The following is a 9,862-nucleotide window of genomic DNA, read 5'->3' as shown; positions in this document are numbered from 1 at the left end:
TATTTACCTCTCTCCCTCCATATTTACCTCTCTCCCCCTCACTCCTCAAGCCCTCTCTCTCTCTTTCCCTCACTCCTCAAGCCCTCTCTCTCTCTTTCCCTCCCTGCGTGCTCGTATGGCCCCCTCTCTCTCTGTGTGCCCGTATGGCCCTCTCTCTCTCTATGTGCCCGTATGGCCCCCTCTCTCTCCCTATTACCCCCCTCTCTCTCTCCCCCAAATGCCATAATTTAAAACACCCTTATAAATGAAGGTTTCGAATTGAAGAAGAAAATGGTCCAAAAGGATTGATTGCTGATGGGTTCACTTATGGTGCTCTTGAACATGGTATGTGCAAGGAGAAAATGACTCAAGAGGCAAAACAAGTTATCAATGAAATGCTCGAGAATGAACTAAAACCTGACTATTATATTTACAGTAGTTTGATTGATCGTTTGGTGAGAGTAGAAGAACTTGAAGAGGCTTTCAGTGTAAAAGATAAGATGGTGACCACGAGTATTCAGCCCAGTGCTATAACATATAACATGCTTATTCATGGGGTATGTAAAAAGGGTATGGTGAAAGACGCTGATAAGCTCTTGGATGAGATGGTGAGGATGGGTTATACCCCAGATTCCATGGCTTATACTTCAGTTATTGAAGGACATTGTAAGAATCAGAATTTGGCCGAAGCTTTCGATCTTCTTGCCAAGATGAAGCAAAGAAAAGTGAAACCATATGTTTGTGGTAACTTATAGCATTTTGATAAATGAGCTTCACAAAACATGAAATTTCCAGATGGTTTGATTGGATTTACCAACCGAATCTCTAATTCTCCACTGCTTAACTTTCAAACCTTAATCAATCCTCAATTCACCATTGAACCTTTTAAGCCCTAGCAAACCTCGTAGAAAACTTGAGTAAGGGTTTCACATAGCATCAAACAATGAGACAATTGATGAGTATTTTAAGCATTAGGCAGATATGGAAGGCTTTTCCCTTAAACTGAGAAATTTTGAAGTCGTCTAAGATTCCATCAAAAATAGCAGTACCTCTGCAAATGGAGAAATTTGTGGTTTGAAACCTCTTTGCAAATTGACTTCTCTCAAAGAGAAGGAAGGTTTGGGGATGGGAAACATGGGGTAGAGAGAGAGCGGGGTAATATGGAGGGAGAGAGAGAGTTAGGGTAATGCATAGAGGAGAGAGTTTGGGGAGAGAAAGAGGGAGAAATTTGGGGATGAGAGAGAAAAATATAGGTTTAGAAATATTTGTCATTTTATAATTTATTTAGGTTAAAAAAATAAAATTAAAATGGAAAAAGATAGCCTAGGGGGTTAGAAGATACAAACCCTATAATTCTTATGGCCCAGTATATGTTTTGAAATCTTAAGTTCATGGAGGTATGAAACTTAAAAATAAGGGATATAGAGATATTTTCCCTTCTTATTAACTAACAACATAATTGTGACATTATAATGAGTATTATAACTATAACGAAAGTAATTAAGATCCTAAATTAACCATTATGAATATGTTATGCTAAAAGCACAATTGTCATTATATATTATTAACTAGTATTATGTTTGCTACAATTTCATACGCGTCATTTATAAGTAATGAATTTATAGTTGAGTTAATTAAAATTACAATACTATCCTTTGTACCTTATTTACTTTATCACAATTTTATGTGTTATATTAGCATAGTAGTAGCAATTTATTCGTTTCATATTTATTTGTCATATAATATTTTATACATTATGTATATAATCTTAACATAAAACTTTCATAGCAGGTGCATCTTACTAGTTTAACAAAAAGGTCATAAAGCTCCGCTGGATATTGCCATATCTTATGATTCTTCTACTCATTTGAAATCACAATTATTCTAATGTTTTAGGGAGTTAGGCCATGGTTTGCAAGTCTCCTATTAAAACACGTCTTTTTTCAAAAAAACCTCTGACTTTTTTAAATCCATTAAGAATTTTGAGTTTTTCAAAAGCTCTTAAAAAGAACCGATATAAATCCGTACTTTATCTTTATTCAAAAAGCTTTTTTTAAAAGAAATTCTTCTCTATCTTTGGATGAGATTCCCTCATAAGGATGTCTTTTATTTAAGGTATTAAAGAAAGAGAAACATGTAGAGATTTCACATGGGGATGTATGTATTTCTCCAAAAAGGTTTCCATGTACAATCAAAAGCTCCCCTCTCTCTCCCTCTTCCTCTCTCCTAGTTTTCTTTTTATAGAAACCTTCGCATGAAAACCCATATGTGATCCAAGAGCTTTTGGGCCTTCTACCGAATGTCCAAGATTTACATTATGTATAAATTTACATTGATGGTTTTAGTAACTGGTTATCAACCTAGGGATGTGGGTACCTCTCAAACCATAGGAGGTGCACATAAAAGATGGGAGAAACGTATCAACCACATTGAAAGAATCAGATATAAAAAAGATATGTCATTTTTATGCAATTTGTTTATTTTTATTTTTTTTGTTACTTTCGGGATTCCCTCCATAGTCCCTACACACTTTACTCATGGTTTTCTTCTTTGCTCAATGTGCTATAGGCAGGGTGAATTGCAATCAGTCATATAATAAAATGTTCATTTCCCAAATTGTTGAGGATTGATATCTTGTATTTTGAGGAAAAATATCTGCCAAAGGTAGAGTTAAAGAGACGATTTCGGAGGGCCGTTAAAAGCCCGAAGGATCGATAGGGGTTCTTTTTAGGGTTAAGAGAAAAACACAGGTTTTTTTGTAATCAAAGAGAACAGAGAGGCGTGAGGAAGAGAGCTATTGTAACCCTATTCTCCATTGCCAGTAAAATAGCTCTCATCTCTCGTGGACGTAGGCTCGTTGCCGAACCACGTATATCTTTGCGTTGTGATTGGTTGTTTCTTTTTTTTGTGTTTGTTTCTTCTTTTTTGTGTTTCATGGATTGCTTTCAAGGTTTTCTATATAAACGATGGAAAATTTAGATTCAAAAGACACACATGCCCATGAGCATAATCGAATTATTGTCCAAAAAGTAGAAGGAAAGATAACTCAAATACTCGCATAATCCACTTCCTTTGCATGATACCAAATATCCTTAAGACAATGTATTTTTACCTAAATGTCAGGAAATTCTGTGATTTTTTGTCATTAATTTTTCTGTCTTCTCTTTTATGGAATTAGAAATTTGGTAGAGGAGGTCTTGCTTGTTGGAGGCTCCAAGGGTGTCGAATGAGGTACAGTGAATGTTGGGGCTCGGTCAAAACTTTGATAATCCATTGACATATCTATTGTGCTCATCATTTCCTTCAAATCTGCCCTAATATCCTGCCCAAATGAGCATAAATGCCAAAATTATTAGAGAAGATAAAATTACTCGCATGGTCAATTAAACATGAAAAACTTTATTTAAAATTGCAACCCCATTTGTAAAAATAAAGTTGCAATAATCAACATCGTTCATTTTATTTGGATTTTGTAGATTTCATGTTATCTTAAATGATATGCTACTTTTTGAGATTATGTTAAAAGATGTGTCAAATCTACATTATCAACTCTCTTATCCTAAGTGTCCTAGCTGCATCACCCACCATCACCATTGATGCCACAATGTTAATCTCTCATCATGAGTTAAAATGCATAAATGCCAGGGTATATGAATCTATGTTATTGTTATGTATCAATCTATCTTTAGGCTAAGCATTGTTGTCGTTGTTGTTATTGTTTTATCATTTATTCCCTTGGTCAAACAAGCTACTTGGGAGGATTATTGATAAAAAAAAATTGGGATCCACATAATAATTGCCAAATGATTATTTAAAAAAGAAGAAGTTATATTTTGACATGGGTGTTAGTGTCTAGTACGTGTCGGGGTATGCAAGGGAAAAAATAATAATAATTCTATGACATGTCCGTACAGTATTTTAGCGCTTAAGGTTTATATTTATATGTTAAATTTTCAATAGAAATAGGTGGGCTCCATTAAATTATGGTTCAAAGATAGATTTGATCTCCAAAGACAAACTTATTATAAGAACTGCCGACAACTCTGGCTTGAAATCAAACAATATTAAAAAATAATAATAAAATAAAATTAAAAAATAAACAACTAAAAGTAACTAAGAACGGAAATCGAATAAAAAGGAGAGAAACTCACCTAAAAAACTCGGAGTTGGGTACCCATATCAAAACTGTGGGTTGATTTACACCTTTAGTGCCTTTTATTTCTTTTTTGAAGAATTGACTTGAAAGATTTTGATTTGATTGGGGATTTGTAGAGAATTTTGGTTGAACATTTTCGGAGATTTAACTTAGGGTTTTAGCCGAGGTTTTTTCCTATATCTAAGGTTTTTTTAGCCTGAGCGAATATTTTTGAGATTTTATAGGAAATGTTTCTAAGATTTTAGGCTCCTAATTTATGAGGCATTTTTCTAGGATGTTTTTGGGTTACCTTTTTAATATTTTCTAGGGATTTTAGGTATTAAATTTCTAAGCAAATTTATGGGCTTTTTTTGTATTTTTATTTTGCTTTTTTATAGTGGATTATGGGGATTTATGTAGCCTTGAGTTCTGGACATCTTCTAGGAAATATTCATCTGATTTCTAGGGTTTGACTGATCAAAATACATCCAAGAACCAGTCAGACTACCCCAAAAACCTCTAGAAAGTTCTTGCCATGTCACTGAACTACGGACAGGGACCAAATTGAAATATCTACGAATAAATTTTTTTGGATATCACATCCAAATTGTATGTCAGATTCAAACAACTTTTGGACTTTTAGAAAGCTTATAACATCATCTACAATTTAAATTCAATTTTAATTTAATTGGAGTGAGTTTTAAAGGGTCTACAAAGCTTGAACTTTAGGGTATTGATTTTCAATTTTATGTGTCATATTAGTAGAATGTCTAGGCTAACTAGTTTTAAAGGGTCTACAAGGCTTGAACTTTAGGGTATCGATTTTCAGTTTTATGTGTCATATTAGTAGAATGTCTAGGATAACTAGTTTGGGGTATTAGGTAGCTTTAAAGCGTGGACTTAAGGTCTAAGATGGTGACTATAGTACAAGATTATTGGTTGTGGGGAATTCCCTTTGCCAAAAATTTCAGGGGAGTGTTTTCTTTTTCTTAATTGACTAAATGGTAATTTGGACCATTTTCATTTGCTCTCTATGTTTTGATTGTTACAATTTGACCTATAAATTGTTATCATGTGATGTGAAGGAGGTGGTGGTAGTGATGTTGTTATGGTGGGGAAGAGCGATACTATTTATTTTTTGCACTACAATTTGGAGTAGTTTTACAAAACATTTAGTTTATGAGCCCAATCATAATCGAGAATCAATTCAAATTTGCAAATCTAAATATCCCTCTAGGTTAAATTGCTGATTTGAAATTTTCAAATAATACTTTCAAATAATACCCCATTGCACTTCGGCTATAAAATCAAATAATACCATGGATTATAGTATTAAATAAGTCCCTAACCAAAGTCCAAGTATACCCTAAAGGGATGGTGGATCAATTAACGCATAATAACCCAATTTAACCTTTTCTTTATAAATCGAATGGACCTAAATATTTGGTCAATGTGTAACTCGCCAAGGTCCGCATAAGAAAAGGAGAAGCATCCCATCCACATCATTTGGACCAGTGGTTGAGATTTCACAAGGCTATATCCAACGGCTGAAAATTAGTCTCATATTTTTTTTTTTTTTTTAAATAATATATTTGTATAATTTTTTTGCTGTAGGTGTATTTTTATAAATACAACTAAATAAAAATGATTAAAAATATTTTGAATAAAAATAGCCAAAATACCACTAAATTTATTTTGACCAATATTTCTTATTTAAAATATTTGTTATTATTTTTATTTAATTTTAAGTATAAAAATGAATCTACTGCCAAAGTTCATATTGATAATATTTTTTAAATAAAAATTAAAAATAAAAAAATAAAATTCAATTATAGCTTTTAATGAGGTTGGTTCAATCCAAACCGTTAAAAATGTGCTTATGACCCTTTTAAGCATTTATAGCTTATAGATGCAACACCAACCCCGAAAAAATAATATAATAATAAAATACTACGTGAACTTTTAGCAACCAAGATACCCCTGCTCTTGTTGGTAAACATTATGGACATTTTAAATAGAAAAAGGTTTATATAAGGGTGAGGCCCTAAACAATCAAATTAAGGCACACTTCAAAAATTTACTAGAAGAGGTTGTTTTGATGCTTAAAAATCATCAAATCAATCATCTCGACTTCAATATGTATGGATATCAGAAACGATATTTCAAGTCTTGGAAATAGGGCATCTTGTATTGCATTTTATGGACCATCAATTTTCAAAATTTTCTAAGTGTTCATAGATATGCTCAATCTACACTATTTTTTATGCTTTAAATTTTAGGGATTGGTAAAAGAATTGAGCTTGGGTCAAGGCGGTAGCAGCTGGGTTGCTATAGCGTCTCAAATTCCATTCCTGTAAACTTGTCAAAAAAAAAATTCCTTTGACGTATAAAACACTTTGTTGGTCAAAAAAAAAAAATTTTAGGGTGCGGTTTGTATAGAGCTGAGGCTCTAAACAAGCAAAGTAGAGTGCACCTTCAAAGAGTGTCGAGAAATGTGGTTTTTATACTGGAAATCTTTGTGATAGACTTAGAATATATTTTTATCTTTAATTATAAAATTTCAAGCTTAAAAAATACTGTAGATCAAGCAGATCTACGAAAACTTGAAAATCTTGAAAATTGATAGTCCAAAAATGCATTACAAGATGTACTATTTCCAAAACTTAAAATCCATTTTCTTTTCTTATGTCCATGCATCTTGACATCGTGATGATCAATTTGAAGATATTTGGGAATCAAACAACCTCTTTTAGTGAAATTGTTGAGGTATATTCTAATTTGATTGTTTAGAGCTCTATATAAGCTTTTCCCTAAATTTTATAACTAGAGATTAAAACAACATTTCCCATCACAAAGATTTCTAGTAATGGAACAACACCTTTTGACAGTTTCAGAAAGTGTGGCGTACTTTAAATATCGACCTCACCATTCTACAAACCACACCATTTCAAATATGAAATTATTTACGAAGAGACCATTTATTTTTTGTATATGGAAGCCACAATCATTCTTATTCCTTAAATTTTGAAATGGGTGGTTATAAGAGTATATTATTGAATAGACACAAAGTTTTTAAAAAAAATCTCACTCACTTGGAGCTATCCATATCCAATTTGATATCTAATGAATAAAAATAGTTGTTGAGTCAACCTCCTTGCAATAAAGATAAATGCTCTTTAAGTAGGTTAGTAGTAGAAATTGAACTTAAGATATAGCATTGCTTGACGTCAACACGTCAACTGCTCAAGCTCAGTTCCTCAATTTTCACATCTGATGAGAGTGTATATGTGTAGTTATCAAAAAAGAGGGTGCATGTGCAGGTTTGTGGTTGAGAGAGAGAGAGGGAGAGAGAAGCCAAGAAAGAGGTAAAAGAAAGAGAAAAGCATCTTTAACACCATTGATATATAAGAGAGAGAGAGAGAGAGATCTTCATACCTGTTGAGAAAAGCATCCGATGGCCAAACCCAGGATTAAAAGTTGTAAAAGCTTGACATTCAAGAAAGACAGTTGTAAAACCTTCTTCAACGCCATTAGAGAGAGAGAGAAGCACAGGTTTGTGTGAATGAGCTTGTCTCTCCACAGAGGCATTAATAGAAAGCAGAGGGACTTGGAGTATCATTGTACCAGGCCCATCGTTTTATGCAGAGGTACGTATAGATTAGTATAATATAGGGCCAATTGAGCAAGTCTTCTATCCTTTACAAATATTATGTTAATTCTCTATCAATTTCCTTGGCGTCCTTCCCCATAATAAAAAGGAAACAAAATAGTTGTTCTCGAGCCCCTAAAGTTATAACTTGACTTTATCTTTCCTTTTCTTTTCCTTTTTTTTAATCATTAAAAATAATTTGATTAATTAAAAGGAGCCAAGCTCCATAAGTACCATACCAGCTTGACTGTTGTCACTTTCTTTCCACCAGAAAAATGACACTAAACTTCTCAAAATCAGGGAGGTTAGGGAACAAATGATCAAAGATTTGAAAGACCACCTCTCTCTTCCAATGGAAGTTTGAATTTTTGGCTTGTAATTTTCATTTTCTGCACAAGTACTCACTTTCACATTCTAGAGTTGGAATGTAAAAGGACCCAATTTTTATCCGGCCGAGCCCGGATACGTAGTACGGGTTTATTAATAAATCTATTTTTGAGATAGATTTTTGGAGTTAATTTTTATGGACATATAATCTCTACTATGGAGATCATAAATATGAATAAATAAATAAATTTTACAAACTAGAAATAATAATTCTAGTAAAAAAACATTTGGACCGTTAGTTTTCATTGTTTTCAAATGGAACACCTACTTGCATTCATCTTTAACATGGATGCTTTACACTTTTTAGACCGCATATGTAGTCATGAGGTCCAGCCTGCTTGAAACAATTTTCCATGTAAAAATGGGGCAGTTGAGATAATTTAGTATTCACACCCCTTTGTATTTGTCACCTATAGAATTTTTAAGGATGTTATAGTAGAAAACTATGCACACACACATTTTCTGTTAGGGTTGGTTGACCCGGACCTAGACATTGTTGGAATTATGTCATTTCAATGCCTTGAATTAAGCATTTTCAATGGCGCTTGACTTCAGTGGGAGTAAAAGAGCGACATGACTCTAGGATATTGGTGCACTAGGACCGAGAGTCATAGAACGCCAATTAAAGGCATGAGGAGGATTTACATACATGAGAGGGTTATCTCTTATTCATGGTTGGTTGTTATGTTTGTGCTTCATGACTGTGTGATGGGCCATGGCGATATGATTTATGAATTTATGTGATTATGTGATATACCCATGTACAGGAAGGTTAGGGTCAATAGAGGACATTGGCCTAATTACCCGACTCCTAGAACCTTCTTGTAGTATGTGCATATCTAGTTGCAATGCATAGATAACCGCTCTTCTAGGAGTCCAATGGATAGAGCTATGCATATTTTCCAAGAGATGAACCCCTGCACCATGTGTGTGCATGTCCTCTATAGGGTGCACCTGAAATCCATTTATATTTGGGAATTCAGAGTCATACACTGGTTTGACTTTGATAGGATGAGATCATGAGCGTCTGATTATACATTGTGGGTCATGACTCTATTGGATCATACCGAGAAGGTGGCTTTGGATTCCAGGTTTAGCCGAGTGAAGTGCTCTGTTTCGTAATTCAACTCCAAGGATCTTAATTTCATTGTAAATATTTTTAATCAATGTCAAAATGATTTATTTTGATAGAAAATCATTAAAATAATTTTTGTGGATGTTTAGAAATGTTTCTAGAATTTTTTGAGCAAAAAAATCCATTTTCTGAAATGTTTGAAAGAAATGACAAACAGAGACAGTTCTCGAGGCCCTACAAGGGTCACCTAAATGGCCAATAGGTATCTACGTAGTGGCTTGGGAGGTCCCATGTCACCCTACATGGTCGACGTGTGGTGACGTCAACCCCCTCAAGGGACCCCTGTAGCCTATTCTTTTATATTATATACATTTTATATATATAAGTTTATTAAATATTTAGATTTTTTAAAAAATATTTTTAACACATGTTTAATGCTTAAAGTAAGGGTAAATAGTAAATGTGCAATTAACCACCTAGCTTATGGGGTATGATTTCATTAGCCACACATGCTCTTATAAAATGGAACAAACTTTTGATATTTGTCTTTTGCTAGAATTTTGACAAACTATCACAAGGGTGTACTCTCCATCTTGGCTTATTTTTAGTAAATGTAAAGAGTATGAGTATTTTAATA

General features: G+C 33.5%; 1 long non-coding RNA gene across 1 annotated transcript; it reads right to left on the bottom strand.

The window, feature by feature from the left end:
* Nucleotides 1–2,918: 2,918 nt before the first annotated feature.
* On the bottom strand, nucleotides 2,919–7,752 carry LOC148781745 (uncharacterized). The gene is made up of 2 exons (XR_016058326.1): nucleotides 7,550–7,752; nucleotides 2,919–3,301 (listed from the first exon to the last, which is right to left on the bottom strand). It is a non-coding gene; the product is annotated as an uncharacterized LOC148781745 (long non-coding RNA).
* Nucleotides 7,753–9,862: the final 2,110 nt, after the last annotated feature.

The sequence above is a fragment of the Amborella trichopoda genome, chromosome 6 (assembly GCF_054954075.1).
Source record: "Amborella trichopoda isolate Santa Cruz 75 chromosome 6, AtrichopodaSantaCruz75HAP2 v2.0, whole genome shotgun sequence".
Classification (NCBI taxonomy): domain Eukaryota; kingdom Viridiplantae; phylum Streptophyta; class Magnoliopsida; order Amborellales; family Amborellaceae; genus Amborella; species Amborella trichopoda.
Note: the sequence above shows the minus strand (reverse complement) of the source record. Positions and strands in the feature narration are given on the sequence as shown.